Source organism: Lepidochelys kempii, chromosome 7 (genome assembly GCF_965140265.1).
Source record: "Lepidochelys kempii isolate rLepKem1 chromosome 7, rLepKem1.hap2, whole genome shotgun sequence".
Taxonomy (NCBI): Eukaryota; Metazoa; Chordata; order Testudines; family Cheloniidae; genus Lepidochelys; species Lepidochelys kempii.
This window is the reverse complement of record NC_133262.1, coordinates 124,630,395-124,651,414: the sequence shown is the minus strand read 5'-3', so window position 1 is coordinate 124,651,414 and position 21,020 is coordinate 124,630,395. Positions and strand designations below refer to the sequence as shown.

The 21,020-nt window shown below is 58.1% G+C and overlaps 1 protein-coding gene across 3 annotated transcripts in view; it reads left to right on the top strand.

Moving 5' to 3' along the window:
• Window positions 1–21,020, top strand: part of LDB1 (LIM domain binding 1) — a 47,940-nt gene that overhangs the window by 9,032 nt on the left and 17,888 nt on the right. The window contains exon 1 of one of the 3 annotated variants that reach the window (XM_073354588.1): window positions 15,853–15,944. The exons of the other annotated variants lie outside the window; for them this stretch is intronic. The gene's annotated coding sequence lies outside the window, so the exon portion shown is untranslated. Of the gene's footprint in view, window positions 1–15,852; window positions 15,945–21,020 lie in introns of those variants that run through there. 3 annotated transcript variants of the gene reach the window in all.

Below are 21,020 nucleotides of genomic sequence, written 5' to 3'. Positions count from 1 at the left end.
AGCTCAGCAGCAGAAGCTGCGAAGTGGGGGACTCTTGGCTTGTTTCACAGATGGTGATTTGTTATCTGATGGTGGCAGTGCCCAGGAGCCCAGTCAAGGCCTAGGTCCCTGCTGTGCCAGGCACTGTACAAACAGGGGACAGAGAGACAGTCCCTGCCCCAAGTGCTTAGGTGAAACGACCTTTATTTCACGATCTGCCAGGGAAATGGGCCGGAAATGCCAGGGCACCGTGGCTCGGGGCTCAGCTGGCCCAGGCTCAGGGCAGAGTAGGAGCCGATGGCAGGGGGCCAAAGCAAAGCGGGGTCGAGCTCCTGGAGTCGTCCCCTGTGCACAGACCCCACTGGGGTTTGCCGGGCCCTGGATGGGGTGGGGACGAGCAACAGCCTTGATGGAGGATTTTTAGAACTGGGAACCCAATGTATTGTGCTGGGCTGGCCGGTGGGCGGAATCAGAAGTGCCCAGCTGTGTGTCATAGGCACTTCACTGCATGCAGCTCGTGGGGATTCTCCCTGAGCACAGGTGCAGGGGCTGGTGGTGTTGGAGGCTCAGCGCTCTCCCTGGCCTGTGGCTGTGAATCTTGGCGTGATCGGAGAGGGCAGTGTGGGGAGAGGTGTGCGGGCCACGTGCCTCGGAGCTCCCAGATCAGTGTGTGACGTGTCCCCCTGGGGGGTCTGATCTTCGGAAGATGAGTCTGGTGCAGCCAGACACAGGGCCTGGCTTTTTAGCTCCAGCTGTAGGGACTTGTGCTTTCGGCTTTGGAGGCGCCCGTCAGTGCTGGGGTGTCGGCCGGGATGGTGCCTGTCTTGGTGTCCTGTTTGCATCTCATCGTCCCCTTGTGCTGCGGGCGCTGGCGTGAGGACTCCCTAGCGAAACTGCCTCCTGGGCAGGTGTGAGTCATGCGGGGCCGCTGGCTTCTCTGTGAGGCCCTTGGCTCAGGCTCTGCAGGGTGGGGAGCTGGCGTCACCCTTTGGAAGGGGCCCAGTGCGCACTGCGACGTAGGATCAGGTTGTCTCTGAGCTGGCTGAGCGGCTCCTGGTGCAGGCCAGCTGGCCGTGCCAGGGCACTGCTGGGGGGGAAGTTCCCAGCGCAGCAGTTCTCATGGGCAGCGCGCTGTTCGGAGGCAGGTCGCGTGGCACTGGATTTCCAGTGCGGCCCTCACCGCTGTAGGGCCCACCTGGCACACGTTGCTCCAAGCCTCAAAGAATCCCTGCCGGAGCAGCAACCCGGTCCCAGCTCCAGGCTCTGTGGAAGGAGGAGAGGCCAGGGAAGCGAAGGCGAATTTGCAGGCAAAGCTCAGCAATGGTTGCAGCTGCCCATGGCACTCCACCAGCCCCGAACGCTGGCAGTGAATGGCTCCTCCCCCAAGTGCACATCACACACACACCTGGGGGGGCTGCAGCTGGCTCTCTGACACCAGGAGTGCAGACCCCCTCCACAGGGGTCCCAGACCCAGCCTTCCCGCTGGTCCCTCGGGCGTGGGAGAGGGGTGAAGTGTGGCCCAGGCCTCAGGGCAGGCTGGGGCTCAGGAGCAAGCTAGGGCAGTGCTAGCGGGGGCCTTGCCCCACTGGGGACTGCTGAAGGAAAACTTTGGGCCTTAGAACCATTGCAGCTTGCAGAGGGAACCGGGAACAGACATGAGTTAGTGGCTCTTAAGAGCCACCCAAGCCAGGGCCTGTGGGGTCTCTGGGGCAGCATGTTAACATTGTGGAGGGGGCCAGGGCAGGGGGGCTTTGTCCTCAAGCTTCCCCCTAGGGGGTGGGTGGCTGCCGTGGGTCACTGGCAGAGCAGGTGTGTTCAGGAGCCCAGGGCTGGGCTAGCAGGGGGCTGTGGGTCGGGATTGAGGGGAACTGGCGGAGCTGGGGGGGGTGCTGGGCTAGCAGGGGGCTGTGGATCAGGACGGAGGGCGATTTTGAGATCGCAGGGTCCCCGAAAAGCCTGTTGGTTTTCCCCTCCGTCAGGGGACGCTCCTTGCCGTGCTGGTTTTGCCCGCACCTGATCTCTGTGTCGCGCCTGGCCCCCCTCTTGTATCCTGGTTCTGTTTGCTGGCTCCATCAGTGCGTTTGCTGGGACAGGTTGTGCTTGGCAGTGGCTTTAATTGTCTTTCCCCCCTTGAAACTCCAGTGAGCCCCTGGGTGTTGCTTGGCCCTGGTGTGTGGGGCTAGGGCAGGGGTTCTTAGCCCCCGTGGGTCTGTGGACTATGTCTGAGGGGTCCGCAAAAGACTTAGACTGAAAACTGATGCAACAGAACTGAACAGTAGATTTCCAGAGGGGGCCGCACCTGCATTCGAAATGAAAAAGAAAAAGGATTGAGAACCACTGGGCTAGGGGATACTTCCCGCCCTGCGGCCCCCCCGGGCAGGGCAGAGTCTGCGGTTGGAGTGGCCGTCGGTTTGGTGGACGCTGGCGAGGCGCTCGCCGCTGTGGCAGCAGGTTGCCTTCGGCCCAGCTGGCAGAACCGGGGCGGCTGTTCCACAGGAAGAAGGCACGTATCAGTAACCGGAAAGAAGCAGCAAAAGGAAACAGAAGCGATACATTATTGATGGAGCCGTTTGCTGCTGCTATATTGGGAGAGCAGCTTTGGAGCACTCAGCCGCCCGGCACTGAACGGGGGAGACAAGTGCATAATACACCATGCGGTGACTAACCTAGGGAGACACTGCACCCGGGTTACCCTCATGGGGGACGGAAAAGCTGATTTTAAAATCAATATTTATAGTTTATGGAGTTGACATTCTCCAGTGGTTCGAGCAGGGGTGACTGGGAGCCAGGACTCCTGGGTTCTGTCTCTGGGAGGGGAGTGGGTTAGAAAAGGGAGGGCTGAGAGCCAGGACTCCTGGGTTCTATTCCCAGCTCTGGGAGGGGAGTGGGTAGAGCAGAAAACTGGCAGTCAGTTTCCTGGCTCTGCCTTTGGCTTGCAGTGTGACTCTGGGCAGAGTGATGTGCCTCAGGTTCCCCTTGTGTAGACTGGCGCTGGTGCTGTTCTCCCTGAGGGGGTGTGAGGATTAGCAGATGGTCGCTGATGGCCTGAGGGATGCTCAGGTGGAAGTTGTGCTGGGTTTGCAGGAGGCCAGGGTCTGTTCCCATCTATGTGCAGCTCCTGGTTTGACTTGACCAAAAAGCTCCCAGAGAAACCAACATAAATGAGGGGAAAACACACACACACAGTCCCATGTGGTCCCAGGACACTGGCCCAGCCAGACCCCCTTCACGCCACCTTTCTGTGCGGAGATAGCAGGAGCGGCCTGGCTGGTGAGACTAGCCTCAGGCTGGGAGAATGGCCAGAAACCAGAACGTTTCTGTAACCTGAGAAAATCCATGGGGTCGGGAGCTGTCAAACCCCGAGGTTCTGGCTGACGTGCCCGGGCCATGGTTTCTAATGTGGCCAGCTGAAATCCAGAGCCGTTAGAGATGCAAAGACCTGCTACGGGGTGTCAAAAGACCCACTCACCACTGGGGGCTGAGCCATCGACTTCTGCAGAATCTGGCTTTTAATGTTTTAGAAACCCCCAGCGTTTCTGGCCCTGGTGTTTTGGGAGCAGCTATCCCCGTGGGCGAGCTGCGTAACAGTGCGGTGATACCTGCCAGAGACTGCAGACAAGGGCTCCCAGCCCTGGGGCTGCTGCTCTGCCAAACTGGGAGTGAAATTCACGAGGCTCCGGTCAGTTTCAGGCTGCTCTGCCAGGCCCTGTGCCCACCAGGGAAACTGTCAGGCATCAGGTCGGTTTCATCCTGACCTCACTGCTCTGGACCCAAAGGCAGAGGCTGTGGGGGGGACGTTTAGCAAAGGCTCCCTCCCCACCCCCTTCCACAGCAGCTGTGGGGGCCCAGGGGACAGAAGACAGACAGCAGCTGGAGTGGGGGGAGCCCAGATTTAGCAGACAACACCTGGCTGGAGGCTGAGGGATGGAGCTGGCCCCAGGGTGAGACGCAGCTGCCAGCAGTTCCAGCCCCTCCCCGTCCCAGCAGGAGGGATTATTCTGAGTCTGGGGGCTTCCCCCTCCCCCGTTCCTGGAGAGCGGATCGCTTTCAGCCTGGTTCAGTTCCCTGGCTGGGAGTGTGGGTCTGAGAGGTTCCTTTCCCCATTTCTTCCCCTTGCTCCTACCTACATGCCCAGCCACTCCTGCAGGATGCTGGCCTGGCTCTGCATACCCTCCCCCCCGGCCACGCTAGGCCGGGTGCACCACAGATTTTCCCCCCCCCCCCCCGCCCTCCCATGGCCGAAATCAGGGCCCCGCTGTGCCGGGTATATAATCAGAACCAGTCCTTGCCGGGAAGAGCTCAGTGTGCAAACAGCCAAAGAGAGGCGGGGGTGGGGGCGGAAGGCAGGGTCTGTCTCCCCAGAAGGCGAGCTGAGGGGACTCCCCCCAGCAACAGGGGGAGTCTCTCCATTTCTGCTGCTCTCTGCTGAGCTCCCCTGCTTTCCCCGTCTCTCTCTGTAATGTGGCGCGTGGGAGTGAATGTGACATTGCCTCTGTGGTTACACCAGAGCCTACCACCCACCCACCCACCGTGTGTGCGGCTCCAGCCCTTTTGCAGCTGTCTCAGATTGCAAACTCCTCGCTGCCTGCTGTCACCCTGTCCCCAGCTTTCACCGCTGGCTGGCTCTAGGGCTGGGGTTATTTTCCCCCGGTGGATTTACTTGTCTGTTCGCTGTTTGCCAGGTCTCTCTGGATCCCCCTGGGTCATAGAATCATAGAATACCAGGGTTGGAAGGGACCTCAGGAGGTCACCTAGTCCAACCCCCTTGCTCAAAGCATCTCTCTGTGCCCCCTGCCCTTTGCAGCTCCTCCCAGCTGGGTACCCGCTGCCCGTCGTGCTGTGCACCCTGCTGTGGGTGGTTGATGTAGACCAGGGGTAGGTAACCTATGGCACGCGGGCCAAAGCCGGCACGCGAGCGGATTTTCAGTGGCACTCACGCTGCCCGGGTGCTGGCTACCGGTCCGGGGGGCGCTGCATTTTAATTTAATTTTAAATGAAGCTTCTTAAACATTTTTAAAACCTTATTTACTGTACATACGGCGATAGTTTAGTTATATATTATATAGACTTATAGAAAGAGACCTTCTAAAAACGTTAAAATGTATGACTGGCATGCGAAACCGTAAATTAGAGTGAATAAATGAAGACTCGGCCCACCACTTCTGAAAGGCTGCCGACCCCTGATGTAGACGGTGAATAAGCCCCGTCCTAGCAGCGATGGCTTTGGGCACCTCCCCGTCACTCACCATCCTCCAGCCATTTTCGCTCCACGTCCCAGAGTTTTGCCCTGGCCACTTGGAGTGATTTTTTCCCCCATTCAGACTCCAAGATGCAGGATCCAAAGGGCTTAATTGCAGGAACCCCATGGGATTTGATGTCTAAGATGACTAATTTCTGTGCACATTTCTGGGTTTGCAGGCACAGCCTGGCCGCTGTGGCCTGATGATCCAGCAGGAGGTGGGATGTTTTCAGGGTGAATGATTCATTCTCCGTGAGAAATACTATCTTTGTGTTCTGTCTGTGCAGCGCCTGGCATGGCCTGGGGCTCCTGGGGGCTCCGATAATACAAATAGATAATCATCATGAAAAGGTCCCATTCCTTCCTCCCAGCCTCTAGCAGAACACCTCCTCCCCCCACCCCCACGGCCAGAAGCCAAGGGGAGTTCATGGACCGTTCCTCTTAACATTGCGGGGTGGAAATTCTCAGCTGAGAGCCCTCAGCCCTGCAGCTTGTTTCCTCTGTTGCTTTGACACAGCCTGAGTCTGTTGATCTTCAGGGCATGATGTGAAGCCATAAGTCCATCTAGCCCAGTATCCTGTCTTCCAGCAGTGGCCAGTGCCAGGTGCCCCAGGGGGAATGAACAGAACAGGGAGTCACCAAGTGACCCATCCCCTGTGGCCCATTCCCAGCTTCTGGCAAACAGAGGTTTCAGGACACCCAGATCATGGGGTTGCATCCCTGACCATCCTGGCTAATAGCCATTGCTGGATCTGTCCTCTGTGGACTTAACTAGTTCTTTTCTGAACCCAGTTTTACTTTTGGCCTTCGCAACATCTTCTGGCAAGGAGTTCCACAGGCTGACTGTGCGTTGTGTGAAGAATTTCCTTGGGTTTGTTTTCAACCTACTGCCTATTACTTTCATTAAGTGCCCCTGGTTCGTGTGTTATGTGAAGGGGTAAATAACACTTCCCTGTTCACTTTCTCCACATCAGTCATGATTTTACTGACCTCCCTCATATCCCCCCTTAGTCGTCTCTTTTTCTAAACAGTCCCAGATGTTTTAATCTCTCATATGCAAGCTGTTCTATACCCTTCATCATTTTTGTTGTCCTTCTCTGTACTTTTTCCAATTCTAATATATCTTTTTTTGAGATAGGGCGACCAGAACTGCATGCAGTGTTCACGGTGTGGATGTACCATGGATTTATATAGTGGCATTATGGTATTTTCTGTCTTATCTATCCCTTTCCTAATGGTTCCAACATTCTGTTAGCTTTCTTGACTGCTGCTGCACGTTGAGTGGATGTTTTCAGAGAACGATCCATGATGACTCCGAGATCTTTTTCTTGAGCTAATTTAGACCCCATCATTTTGTATGCGTAATTGGTATTGTTTTCCAGTGTGCATTACTTTGCACTTATCAACATTGAATTTCATCTGCCATTTTGCTGCCCAGTCACCCAGTTTTGTCAGATCATTTTGTAGCTCTTTGCAGTCTGCCTGGGACTTAACTATCTTGAGTAATTTTGTATCATCTGCAAACTTTGCCCCCTCCCTGCTTACCCCTTTTCCCCAATTGTTTATGAACATGATGAACAGTGCTGGCCCCAGTACAGATCCTTGGGGGACCCCGCTACTTACCTCTCTCCACTGAGAAGCCTGTTTATTCCAACCCTTTGACCAGTCACTGATCCATGAGAGGGACCTTCCCTCTTATCCCATGACCGCTTACTTTGCTTTTAAGAGCCTTTGGTGAGTGACCTTGTCAAAGACTTTCTGAAAATCTAAGTACACTATCACCACTGGATCCCCCTTGTCCACGTGCTTGTTGACACTCTCCAAGAATTCTGGCAGCTTGGTGAGCCCAATGTGCTTTGCCTGCCGGGGTGGCTTCCAGCGACCTGTTTGTCTAGGTGCATTATGTGATCCCAGGCCCTGCAGTATCTGAGCCCCCTCCTGACAGAGCAATCGCTCTCTGCTCGGAGGAGTCATGGGGATAGTTAGATTTTTTTAACTTGAATGAGAGTGAGGTTTGTGTGTTGCATGTCCGTGTGTGCCTGTGCCATGTGTTGTGTGTCTCTGCGGGGTGTGTGCGTGTGAAGAATCTCAGTCCCAGCTCTGAGCGTCGTGACGCCCAGTCTCTCCTCTCTCTTGTGGCAGTGAGTTCCATAGTCCCTGGTGCCTGGGACAGTTCTGTCTCCCACGCTCACGAACCTTTCCTGACAGTTGATTGTGTCGCTGGCCCAGTGGGGGACAGCTGTGGCAGGAGGTTGTGCGCGCATAGCGCGGGAGGACGGGGCGTCTCAGCAGAGCCAGGGCCTGCCCTGTGGAGACTTTGAACACCAGACACCTTGCACTGGGTGCAGGGGAGCTGCGCAGCGAGGGAGCCCTGGGGTGCTGGGCAGTACGGTGCTGAACCCTGTCCCGGCTGGCGCTTGCCCCGGGCCCGTGGCAGCTTCGTTCCTAGGCTCCTTGATCCTGGTGGTGGTAGACGGGCTGGTCACTGTGAGTGGGTCTGTGCCTGGCTGCAGGGGGCATGCACTCCTGGCCAGTCCCATTGGAAGGGGCGTTTTGGTGCTGGGGGCTGGTGGAATGATCGGAGGGTGGGGCCGAATTCTCTAGTTCAGCCAAAGGAGTTTCATGATGGTAATGTTCTGGGACTCGATCGATAAATCCCCAGGCCTGTGTTTAGAGACGAGGCAGGGAAAGCAACCATCAGGCACTGATGGAGTGTAATGCTCTGGGTGGGGTATTTTCCCGTATTAATTTACTTGCCTTAATGGCTGCAGGGGACTGCTGGGAATCCAAAGTTTCAGGCTTTGGAGTAGCTGGTGTCCCTGGAGTCCCAGGCTGAGCTCTCCGCCAGGCTCCCTCACTTTCCCCGCCCTGTACCAGCAAGGACGCAAGGCCTTTGATTGCTGTATTCCACTGTGGGGGGCAGAGGCCGGGGCTCGGCTCCGTCTGTGCAGCTCCCCGCCCGAGGGGGCCCCTTCGGCCCCACACACCAGAGACCTGGTGCTCCAACCCCTGTGGCCAGTCATGAGCCACCAGTTCTTAGCCTTGCAGGAGCTGGCCAGGGGGCTGGGACGGAGTCACACTCAGCTGGCATTACACAGTGGTCAGCTACTGACATTCCAGCACAAGGACTGTGCCTGGTGCAGGCTGGTGTCCAGGGTTTTGCTGTGTGGGTCAAGACCTTATAAACCAAAGCCCTGTCTGCTCTACCTGGGGCTGGAAGATCCTGGCAGCACCTTTTGGGAGGAGCAGGGCTTTTCCTTGATCAGAATATCCCCACTCGTGCAGCCTGCTGGCGGCAGCTGCTTGCTGTGCTCCACCCCAGAGGTGGCTGCATTTCAGCAGTGCTGCGTGTGTAGAGATTGTGAAGGGCTTCAGCCTGAGAAGTGTCATATACCTGTGATAGGTGGTTACTCCCTGTGAGATGAGCCCTGAGCGAGGTGTGAGGGGGGGCGCCCCATACTCTATGGGGCGTGGCCCATTGGAGGGGCAAGAGGGCTAGCTGCAGGGGGATGGGCCAGCTCCTAGGTGGGTGTCTGTACTCCCCCTCACTGGCCCCCCCGGGGTCTGCTGGATGGGAGTTTGTTCTCCACTCCCTGGCCCCGGGGCTGTCCCCAGGGCGGGGGCTCTGCAGGGCGACACCTGCCGGGCTGCCCTGTCCCCTCGGGAAGGCTGGCTCACATCTAGCTCAGGCCAGCAGTGAAGTGTGGGCCATGGTTGTAGCCTGGGAACTCAGCCCTGCCCTGGTGGTGGCAGCTGCCATGATCTGTGCTTGCAAATGGCTGGTGTGTGAGGGGAGAGGGTGCTGCGTGCAGGGGATGTGTCCAGCTCCTCCTGGGGGATCCGGAGCTGGAATAGCAGGGGGCTGCAGGGCAGGACCTGGACAGAGCTGGCTTTGCTCTGCCTGGCAGGGTGCAGCAGAACAGAGGTCAGGGGGCTGGCAGGACTCCATTGGATGAGGGGATCCCCTGCTGTTGGGGGCAGCCCCCTCAGGTCTGGCTGTGAGCGGGAGCAGCCCCCTGGGAACGAGTGCCACCCAGGATTCCCTGGGCTTGAAGACACAGTCTGCACCAGACAACAGGGTCAGATTTTGTAATCCGCCTCCTGACCTGTGGCCCCAGTGAGTCCGAGCCTGGGGGCCTGCCTGCCTCGGGGGGCCGCTGTTGTGCTCTGGAGCCCTGTGTCTTGGGCTCTCCGTTCCCCGCCCAGCAGTGCCAGAGAGGTGCTGCTCGCTGGCTGGCGGAGCCGGGCCCCGTGTGCAGTGAGTTTGGTGGATCTCAGCTCAATTCCTACCAGATCACAAGAACCCCGTGTCTGAGGCTGCTGCTCGCTGGCAAGGCCAAGGAGACCCCACAAGAGCAGGGCCCTTCTGGGACAGGGCTAGGGAGCGGTGGAGATTCGCAGAGGCATTCGCTTCCCAGGGCTGTTACACCCTGGCCTTGGGATTGGAAACAGGCGGGAGTCCCCCCAGCCACCCTCGGTGCCTCTGATTTCCCACCTGACGTGTTCCATTGGGCCTGCCCTGGGCCGGCGCATGCGACAGGCCCCTGCCAGCTGCTGCCTGTCTCACAGCCCAAGACCCTGCCTGCAGCATGGGGCCTGGGTGCCACTTGGGCTGCTCAGTAGCCATAAGCCCCCCGCACTGCCGAGCGGCTCAGAGATCCTTCTCCCCTCCCCCGCACACCCAGAACACACGGGGCAGAGCCAGTTTGTGGAGGCACCTGGGGGACAGCAGACAGAAATAGGATCAGGACCCCAGAGATGTGGGGATTCAGGGTGAAGGGGCCCTGCTGGGCTGCACCCCGTAAATGCAAGAAGGGGCCCCAACGCCTCAGGAGGGAGGGAATGGACCTGCCCCTCCCCAGCTGCATCCCAGCCTTCCCTCTCCAGCCAGCACCTATTTAATTATTAACTCTGTGGTAACCATAAACAGCTGGGGCTGCTGCAGCCACGTGGACCCGCTGTCGTCAGAGTGGGGCAGGACCACGTGAGCCGCCGGCTGAGTCTTTGGGGGAATCACAGGGATGTCCTCCCTCTGGGTGTCCTGGGGTACCGGCCTTCAAGCGTTCGATGTGCAAACACTCATGCGTGGGCCGTGCACGTCTCTGCGCCCTGTGACTGTCACGCGGGCGCTGGAATATCTGGTGCCCTGCTGGATCTTATAAGGGGGAAAATTGCCCAATTTTGCAGTATTTGAAAATACAACAGCAGCCAAGCTGCGGGTGAGCTCAGGTGTCTGCGTCGGCATCCCCACTTAGCACAAAGAGCATTTAAACACAGGAGGATGAACAGACACACATTTCATTTCAGGCACCATCTGAACGTGTTCGAATACTTATCTGCCTTCCCCTACCCATTGTTGTTACTATGTATGTGTGCTGTGGAAGTGTGTAGCTGTGAAGATCAGGGCCCCAGTGTGCTGGGCATCGCACAGATGCAGAGATAGAGAGAGACAGGCCCTGCCCTAAGAAGCTTGCTAGCTAAATAGGCAACGTAGACAAAGGGTGGGGACAGAGGGGAAACTGAGGCACAGAGCGGGGAAGCAACTTGGCCAGGGTCACCCAGCAGGGCGGTGGCAAAGTCAGGAACAGCAGCCAGATCTCTTGAGCCGCAGGCTAGTGCTTTGTCTGCTGGGCCGTGCTGCATTTCTGTAGCTTTCGGTGCCCAGGCCCGTCGGTTGCTTGGTGCGTGGGCGCTGCAGCAGACCTGATTTACGTGTAACAGCCCTTTTGGTCTGTTGGTGGCAGTGTGTGGTTTTACACACGTGTGCACTTCCACGTGCGCACACACCGGTGCACGCAGAGGCAGCTGGTCTGAGCGGCAGAGCCTTGAGTTGCCTGCAGGGGGCCTGGCGAGCTATAGATCATCCTGATCTATATGCTGTGCACCAGGTAGACGGTGGCTGGCCATGCCCGGCGTGTAGGGAGGGCACAGAAGACCAGGCACAGCCTAGGAGCACGGGCATGCGGGGGCTGCCAGCTTCCCAAAGGGGGGGGACCAGCAGGGTGAGGGCAGGGCCACATGGGTCCCCCCTGCCCTGGCTGAGGTCTGCTGGAAGATGGCATGCTCCAGCCCCTTGCAGGGAGTTCCCCATGCTGACTCTGCTTATTGGCTTGCTCCAGCGCGGGAAGGCTCGGCATGGGGTTTCCCCCACCTGGGGCTCTGTGGGATGGTTACGGGGTGGCTGTGCCAGAGGGGTGGTCCTGGATGGCCCCTAGGAGAGGGGTTAGCCCTGTCGCGGCTGACCTTGGGGCCCTGACCCCATGTGAGGAGTATCACTGGCTTTGTGGGAGTGGGGCTTGTGGCTACGTCTACACTGCCATGAAACCACCATGGCAGCCCCACTGCCCAATCCCTGCGAACTCAAGTCAGCTGGCCTGGCTGGCCACGGGGGGTTAATTGCAGCGCAGCCAGAGACAGGATGGTGAGGATGCATCGAGCACCCCAGCCTGCACCGTGGGCTGAGCCGTGCGTCTCCTGTGGGTACCACAGCAGAGATGTGTTACTTGCCGGGGCAGCGTGTCGGAGCTGCGTCCGCACGCATGGGATCACGTGGTGTTCTGCACCTGCCTCAGGGCGGGGAGGAACATGAGTGGACAGAGAAGTGTGAGGTGCCGCAGCATGCTGGCGCGTGTGTCTGTGTGTGCTCGCATGCGTGTGTGGCACAGGACCGCATACCCACGTGCAGGCCTAGGTGAAGGGGGAAGATATTGTTGGCGGGGGGGCTGAATAAAACATGATAGCTCCTGGGAAAGGTGTAGAGAGGGAGCCTGCCCCACACCCACCGCCCCGTGGTGTAAGTACTGGGGTCCCTCACTGCTGCCTCCCTGCGGAAGAGAAGGGACCCCATTTGCTTCCTACGGGAATGGCACCCGTTACCGTTCCTGGAAGGACACGGCGCCCCGATGCTGCCGCCCCAGCCTCTCGGGGGAGGAGGGACCCTATTGCCCACAGTTCAGAAGGATGGTGGGGTCAGAGGGTTGAGCATGGGGGGTGTTCTGGCCCCAGGCGTGGATCTCCGGCTATGCAGACTCATGTTTCCGGTCCGGAGGGCCTTGGTGTCAGCCCAGCTGGTGGCCCTGACATAACACATGGAGCCGGGTGAAGCTGATAACATCAGGGCGTGTGTGTGCAACAGCAGGATTGTTGGTGTGCGATAGGGGGTTTGTTTGTGCGCGTGCATTCCACTGGAGGGTTGCTGTCTCCTACCACCTGCATTGCACGACGGGGACAACGCTGCAGTGATGGGCGCGCCTGAAGTACCGTAGACAGACAGACAGACAGATGTGTTAACAGCCTCCCGCTGTGCTGGCATCCCCCCTCCATGAAGTAGCAGCAGTACAGATGTGGGGAGCTGGGGGGGGGGGAGAGACTCAGAGCAGTACATGTGACGTTAGCAAAACACATGCTCAACCCCAGGGATGGCATGTTGTCCTGCCCACACCTCACCCGTCTGGGCTGCCAGCTCCGTGGGGCAGGGACCTGGCCTTCTAGACTGTAAACCGCCTGGCTCGGCATGGCCCTGGGCGAGGCTGAGAGCCCGGGATGGGGTCTCATGGTACCACGCGCCAGAATACGGTACTGCACGCAGAGCTCCCATTCGCTGAGCCCCATCCCTGGCGTCATGACCCAGCCGAGCACTGGGGTGGCTGAAAAATTTCCCTTCAAATGTTTGTTTTTGAAACAAAATTGGCTTCTTGACCAAATGGAGATTTTCATGAAAACTCCCATTGCAAAAAAAAAAAAAAAAGGGGGGGCGGAGGGGGATGTTTGCAAGAAACTGGAAATATTTGGGGTTTTAGAAACTGAAAACCAACTTTATAAAATTTCAAATTGGAAAAAAAGGTGGTTTCTGGTTGCGGAAAGCAGGAAAAGATGCAGTTTTCTGATGAAAAAATCTAAGACAAAAAATGAACTAATAAAAGAATTATAATTTTCTATGGGGGGAAGAACCCACCACCCTTTCCCGGCCAGCTGCGCTTAGTGTGCAGCTGTCTTCACCACACTGACTCGCTCCCCTGCCTCGCCCAGCCCGGCTGCAGGCATGTCACCGCGGGGGCGGGAGTCTCTTATCGCCCCGGAGCAGCAGTTCCCAGGCCTGGGTTGTATCAGTTGGCTGTCGCGCACGGTGCGGGGGTCCTGAGCTCTGTCACCATGGACAGTGGCTTCTCTTTAATATGTGCAGGCAGCTAGACGCATTTAGTTGCTGCATTTCTGTCCCCCGTCCCCGTTCCTCGCTCCCTCTCTCCATTCAGTGCTTGGCCCCGCTCCTGCACAGGGCGCGATGGGAGAGGTGCCCCAGAATACCCCAGCGTAGCCATGCTTGGCAGGTGTGCTGGGTGTGATGGCGGCTTTGTCAGAAACAGGTTTGCTGCGGGGAGGGGTTATATGGTGCAAGGACAAACGAGACCACTGGCCACTTCATGCAGCCGGTGTCCCTGCTTAGTGCAAACACCCAGAGAAATGAGGAGTCATGTTGTGATGTGAGAACCTTAGTTGTCCTTCTTTTTTAGAAGTAAGTTCCTAGCCCTCATGGTTGCAGAGAAGAGCTTGTAATAAAGACCCCTAAATGCTCAGAACCTCAAAGGCAAAGAAAAGACGCAAAACACGTTACTTCTAAAATAATGATTTCTAAGCTAATATTATGATTTTTAGTGTCGGAGTTGATTTTTTTTTAAATGCTCAGGGTCTGGCTGTGTCTGTTTGTTTTCCAGAGCAGCCCGCTATGAATGACTCTTCCATTTAGTTGAGGGGAAAAGAAGAGAGAACAAAAGCCAAGTCTCCAGGAGAGAGCATAGTGTGTGCGTCTCCTCTGGATTATACCACATCTGCCCTGCCTCACAAAATGGCAGCTGCTTCTAACCGTGTAAAACTGCCACGTGCAACCAAACTGACTTGGCTGACACAAAATAGGGTTAGGAAGTGAACGGGGCGGTTCCTTTGGAGACTGCTCTTTCCTAGCGCTGCATCTCTGCAGCCCAGCCGCTCCTGCCCCTCTTGGTGTGTGGAGCGGGACAGAAGCGGAGGCAGCTGCAGGAGCAGGATGGAGAGGGGAAGGGATCAGCATGGTCCACTCATCTGAGCTCCTGCACAGAGCAGGAAATTCAGGTTCATGAGTGGGTCTTCCAGGGACCAACAGCAATGGGTCGGGCCCATGGGCCTGCACAAGGTGGGGAGCCCAAGCTTGCTCTCGGCTTGTCACTCTTGTTATAACCACCTGGCCTAGACATCCCTGCGCCTGGGGGAGTCCGGCTCTGAATTTCACAGCCCAGGCCCCTCCCGTGTTAAAAATCCACAGATTAAAGGGGCTACTCCTCTCCCACCCCGATCCTTCCATCAGCCTTGGCACCAGCTTTGTCCCAGAGCTCCAGGCAGCATGTGCCGGTTAGTATGTGATCAGATTGATTGTTATTTTCTCAAGGCCTTTTCTATTCAATTCCCAAACCACCGCATCTCAGAAAAGCCTCTGAAAGCCCTTACTTTATTTATTTATTTAAATGCGACTGCTCTGGTTTTATAGCAGTTGAGGGGCGCTGGGCGCGAGCCATGAAGCCAGACCCTCCTTTCATGCAGCCCCCTATGCATGGTGTGCCCTCCCTGGGCCCGTACACCAGGCTCCTGCCTTCTCCTCCTGAAGACCCACTTTCCCTGTTTCAGAGTAACAGCCGTGTTAGTCTGTATTCGCAAAAAGAAAAGGAGGACTTGTGGCACCTTAGAGACTAACCCATTTATTTGAGCATCAGCTTTCGTGAGCTACAGCTCACTTTCCCTGTGATTCTAGTTATGCCGGGCCAGCTCCCTGCTCCTCTCCCCTTCGGGCTGGGCAGCAAACTGGTTTTGTACCAATTTAAACAGATACCCTTACGTGGGTGCCACTCCCCGGCCCCGGGGGATGCAGGCTCAGTGGTATGACAGGGCAGCTTATTTCCACCTGGAGGGGAAGCACCTGGCACATCACTGGGGCTACCCGAAACAGAGAATCCTTGGAATTTCCCAGTCTGAGCCCTGGCTGGCCCCGGCCCCGGCCCGAGTTCAGCAGGAGCCGTGGCTCCCAGGCCGGAACCCCGCCAAGTCTGCGTGCGGCTGAAAGCCCGAGCTCCTGGAGGCAGGGGACTTGGGGGAGACCCTCCGCGGGCCTTGAAAGAGAAGCGAGCAAGGAAGGTGCCAGCCCTGCGAGTTGCGCTGCCCCGCGGCTCGGGACTGGTAACCCCCCCCCCGTGCCGGATTTTGGAAAACCCTTGTGATTTTTTTTCGGGGCGGGGGTGCGGGGGTGCGGTAAGCCAGCCGCCTGCCCCGGGGCCGTGCCGCACCCGCCCGGCAGGAGCCCCCCGCTGCGCCCCGGCGGCGAGGGTGCGTCGGGGCGGGTCCGAGCCCGGGGGGGCCCCCGCCCCGGGGCGGGCTCTGCCCTTTGTCTCCCCGTGCGGCGCGGGGGGAGGCGGGGCGGCGGCGGCGTGTGCGGAGCTCGGGGGCGGCTCCATCCCCGCGCCGAGGGCCTGGCGGGCGAGCCGCGCCGCAGCCATTGTTCCGGGGCAGGGTCGCGAACAAAGGAAGGGGCCGCTCGGCGCGGCGCCCCACGCGGCCGGCCCCACTCGCGCCCGCGGCCCCCCGTGGGCAGCCCGGCGGCGGCGGCGCGGGCCCCTGGGCCGCCGATGGGCCCGGGGCCGGGGCGCGCTGCGTGTCTCCCCGGTCCCTCGGCTCGCCCCCGGCGGGAGCCCGGCTCTTCTCCCGGGTAAGTCGGGGCGGGGGGGTGCGGCCTTTGGGGGGCCCGAGCCGGGCAGAAGGGGCCGGGGGCGCCCCCCCCCCCCGAACCGGGGAACCCCTCCGCGGCGCGGATCCGCCGCTAGGTCGGCGGGGGGGGGTCCATGTGCCGGGGACCCCCCCGCACGCCCCGACCTGCTCCGTGTTCCTGGGCCCCGGGACCCCCCTCCCCGCCCCCCCCCGTCAGTTCTGCAAAGTTTGGCGGCGGGACAATGGCTGTTGTCTGGGGTTTCTCTGTGCTGAGCCCCCTGCCTGGGCCGGGGGGGGGGGGCATCCACGGCTCCCTCCCCCGTCTTTGTGTTTCTGGTTTAAATTCGGGAGTGAATTTTAGGGCTCAGGGGAGAGGGACTGACAGCAGCCCCCCGGCCCGGTGTGGGGACAAGGGCTGGCCCGCTCTGCCCCCATCTGCTGTACCCCCGGCTGCTATCCCACGCCCGTACCCCTCCCGGCCCTTTCCTCCTGGCCGGCTGCCCCCTTTGCTACTCCGCTCCCGCGCTCCCTGTGGCTTTGCCAGGGCCCCGCTGTCCCCCCCCCCTTTGGTAGAGGGCTCCCCCATTCTCCATGTGTGAGCGGGGATGGGGCAGGTGTTGCAATAGGGCAGGCCAGTGTCCACAGGGACTAGACTGAGAACCCCAAACTCATCCCACTAGTGACTTTCAATGAAGTACAATGTGTCAGGGATATAAACCCCGGGTCCAGGATTCGTGCCGTCCACCTGTTGGCCCCAGAGCCATGTTAGTGTAGCAGCCTCCCTTAGAGGGGTTTCACTCTCGGTTCTGAAGCATCCACTGTCCGAGGCAGGATCCCAGACTAGATGGACCAGTGGCTAGATCAGACATGGCAGGAGGCCCAGGCACGACCACCGTACAAATTAATGACAATAAATAGACAAAGCATTGACCTGATGTGGGATGAGGCTTCTGCTGTTCGTGGCCAGGGCTGGAAGGGGTGTGCGGCGACCCACCGGCGGTGTAGGCCAAGCCCCAGAAACTCCGTACTGAGCTGGAAATCCTGCTCTCCGGTTACACTGGAAGCTCTCTGGGGCAGGGACTGTCTTTTTGTTCTATGGCTGTTCAGCAAGTAGGGTTCTGCTCCGGGATGGGGGCTCATTGGTGCTACCATGGTACAAATTATAGTAATCCTACATCTGTTGCTGTGAAATGAACACGCGTGGGAGCGTTAGGCTGGTGGCGTTCTATCCGAGTACCGTTGTGACAGCCCTCGATACGGTTCCGCAGACCCAGGGGGCTCCTTGAACAATCTCGCCCGGGGCACCCCCACGGAGCAGCTGTCGGGGTGGGAAGACCTGCTGCACTATGGCAGGGGAGTGGGACTCCGGGTGAATCCCACTGGGTGCTAGCTGACCCATTCTGGCTAGCGTTGTAACTCTCCAGTGTGGAGCAGATTGTGTAGCATCGCACACATGCTAAGTAGGTGGAGTTGAATGTGAACCCCCGCCCCCCGGCTTGCCAGCTAGCGCGTGTTGGAGCGTTCACTGGACTGTTCGAACACGTTACCTAACGCCTCTAACAGCCTGCCCTCCAACTCTGTATTGATTGTGTTAGCCATAGTGTCTGGGTGCTGGAGTCATGGAGCAGGACCCCGAAGGATGGTTCCTGCTCCAACCACCAGAGAGACCGGCTGGATGCAGACAGACTGGAGAGGAGAAGAAAACGATGGGAAAGGACTGGCCAGCATGCTAAGCAGTGGTCTCAGGCTGGGACAGGCTGTTGGCCAGTTGTCTGGCACAGCTTCAGCTGTAAAGTCCCTGGGGCAGGGATTGTTTGCTCTGTGTCTGTCCAGTGCCCGGCCCGCTGAGGTCGTGGTCCGTGGTCGGGGCCCTGGGGCTGTACCGCAATACGGGTGATGTTGATAGCAGAACACGCCCTTTGGGAAAGCTCCCCGTGAGCGGTGCGGCACGGACAGTCTCTCCTGGCATACCCCCAGTCCAACAATTGGCCCGCGACGGGTAGCAAATGGATGGAGGTTGGAGATGACCCTTCTGGGAGGTGAGCCTGTGTTCCCTGGGATGCCACCTGGGGCTTCCTTCTCACAGTAGCATGTGGAGGCCCCAGCTGAGCAAGGCTCTGTACCTACTCACAGTGGGCACGTCCACACTGCAGCGTAAGCCCAGGGTTCAAACTCGGCCTCTAACCTAACCCCTCTTCCGCCTAGACGCCAGTTGCACTAACCCAGGCTCGGACCCAGGGCCTCATGGGGGTGGAGAGTCTGACCCTGAGTCAAGCCGGGACCCAGGGTTCAAGCCCTGTTGCTTTGCAGTGCAGACACAGTCCTACTGGACCCATGCTCTGGGAGTTCGCCGAAAGTGTCCCACAATGCCCTGGGCCGACTTCCTTTGTCCTCTGGCAGTGTTCCCGCGCACAAAGGGCCAGAGCAGCCCCGTTTTGGGAGGACACTGGGAAGTCTGGGATATGCAGGGACAAGTCCAACCACCCATAACGCTGGGTAGACGCTGGGGCCTGGTCTCAACAATTCCACACCTGGGGTTACATAGGAGGGGAGCCGCTCACGGCCTAGGTTAACAAAGCCAGGGTCTGCTCCCCCGAGCTCTACTAACCCGGGGCTTGCACTCAGTGTAGACAGACCCAGTAAGAGCAAGAGTCTACCCCGCAGAGCTCCCAGCCTAGACAGACAAAGAGGTGATTATGGGAAACTGAGGCACAGGAGATTAAGTGACTTGCCCAGGGTCCCACGGTAAGTGAGAGTTGCGTGGGGATCTGGCTCCCGAACCTGGTTCATGCTACTTCCCCTGTCAGATTCTTATAAGTTGTCTTCTCGCGCCTTCTACTGGGAGCTGGGATGTTTGTTCCTCTGTCCTGTGTAATAAGTGCCGTCTCTGATACCCGCTCTACCGGGGGACTGTGCCCTGCGTATGGGGCTGAGCCTGGGGCGCTGTAGCTAGTTTTCCAATTTAAAATAGCGAAGCTATTTTATAATCTGCCCCCACTCCGAAGAAACGGGGGTCTTTCTGTGTAGTTGGGGTCGTTCCTGGGAAAAACCTGTTTTAGATTAAGCCCCCATAGCTGCAGTCAGAACCCAGGATGTTGCCCTGTGCAGGTGCCCCCAGGGTGCGGTGGTGGGATTGGGGCCAAAGCCGTTGGGGCCTTGATTTACACACCTGCTTGCACCGGTTTCATTAAAGGTCTGGTTTTAAACTGGCTCAGGTTTGTATGTAGGCAAGGGCTTGGTCTAGAGCCCGGCTAATAACACAGGCAGCCCCCAGAGGCTTCCCTCCAGGGCCCTCTGTGTATTGGGAATTAAAATAATGGGGGTGAGGAGAAATGCAGTGTGGATCCACAGCTTGTGAACCCCAGGGATACGGGTCTGTCGTCTTCCCTTCGGAGTGAGGGAGGCAGGCTGTCTTGTGGGTCAGGCCATGGACTGGGAGATCTGGGTTCAGCCCCTGAGCGTGTGTCCTTGGGGGAGTTGCCCTGCATCTGGTCTGCACCTGTGAGATGGGGATAACATCACAATGACCCAGCTAGGGCGCCTGTGTCACGACTGCACTCTGCTGCATGGAGACACCTGCCTTGCTGTGTGTCATGTGCCCAGTACCGCAGGTAGCTGAAGGAGAGTCCCGGGTCCCTTTGGAGTAGGAAGTCCCGAGTTCTAGTCACTGTTGCTGGGAAATTCTGAATCTCTCCTGTGTGCAGCAATGAAGTGAGAGGTGCCTACAGATCGGTGAAGATCCTTAACTCCCTCGCAGGGAGGTGTGAGGGTTGCTTAATATTTGTGCAGGACTTGGTAGATGGAAAGCTCTACAGATCTATTGGGTGGGGGGGAAACCCACAATATTTGGGTTGACTCATTGCCTATGTCTGCTTGTTGTGACTTGGGCCTGTAGTATCAGTGGGTGTCTCTCTGGGATCCAGAGCGGCAGCTGCCCTGCTCGTTGGACTTGTGGGTTCGTACATTCGGGCTCTCCCTGCTGGGGATACTTTCTTTGCTCTGCCAGCTGTCGCCAGTCAGCATTTGGGGCCTGGGTGGGAAATTTGTAACCTCTTCTGTTTGATCTTTGTTCTCCTCCCTTGCCCTTCCCTGGATCTGTGTCCTCTCCCAGTCCAAGCACTTGACAAACCTAGGGTCCTCGGTTCAACAGACCATGGCCTGGAGTGGAGAGAGTAGAGGAGCAAATGACTTCTGGCTGTTTTTTCTAGGTTGTTTGCTCTGTGCGAGTCACTTTGCTGCCTCTCCTGCAGAGCGGGTCAGTTTCATGTGGTTGTCAGCTTTCCTCATTTGATCCCGAGGCTGGTACTTTTGGTGGTTTTCTCAGTCCCAGCTCTTGGAGTCAGGAGATTCGGGGCAAACTTTGGCTTTTGTTACAGTAAATTTCTAGGCCTTGTGGGAATGGAGGACATCCTGAAGCTGTGACCTGAGTGTGACCGTAAAGGCTCAGAAACTAGAAAGCAAATGAAAAGCCCTGCAAATTCATTGTTTTTGAAAGAAATCTCATGATTTTGTGTGGCCTGACTCACAGGTTGGAACTCCTGGGCTGGCGATGCTGGCTTCCCTCGTGTGCACTGGGCAGACTGGTATCGTCCCATGTACGGGTGGGAAAAGTGGCGCACAGAGGTGAAGTGACTTGATTAAGGCCATGCGCTGAATGCCTGGCAGAGGCCAGAATTAAACTCCAAAGTTCTTGGCTTCCGGCCCTGGGCTCAGCTTTATGGACCACGTGTCTGTTTTTCTCTCTGTCAAGGGGCTTGTCATTCCGTCACTCAGGAGAGGGGAGTGTGTGGTGTTGTGCAGGAGATCAGAGTAGCGGATCGTTTAGACCAGGATGTGTCCCTGTTCACCCTCCGAGTTCCCTTCTTTATCCCTGGAATACGGGAGCACCCCCTCGTGGTCAGAAGTCGCTCTGCGGCACCCTGCCTCTCTTTTCCCCCTCTTCACTGGGCACCAGAAAGCCACCTCGTCTCCTCTGGGATCGGGGCTGACCGAAGTTCCCACGTTCTGCACCATATGCAGCCTGGCAGGGCTTCTCCCCAGCGTAACAAGCCCTCGCTGCCATGCCCGGTCTCCATTA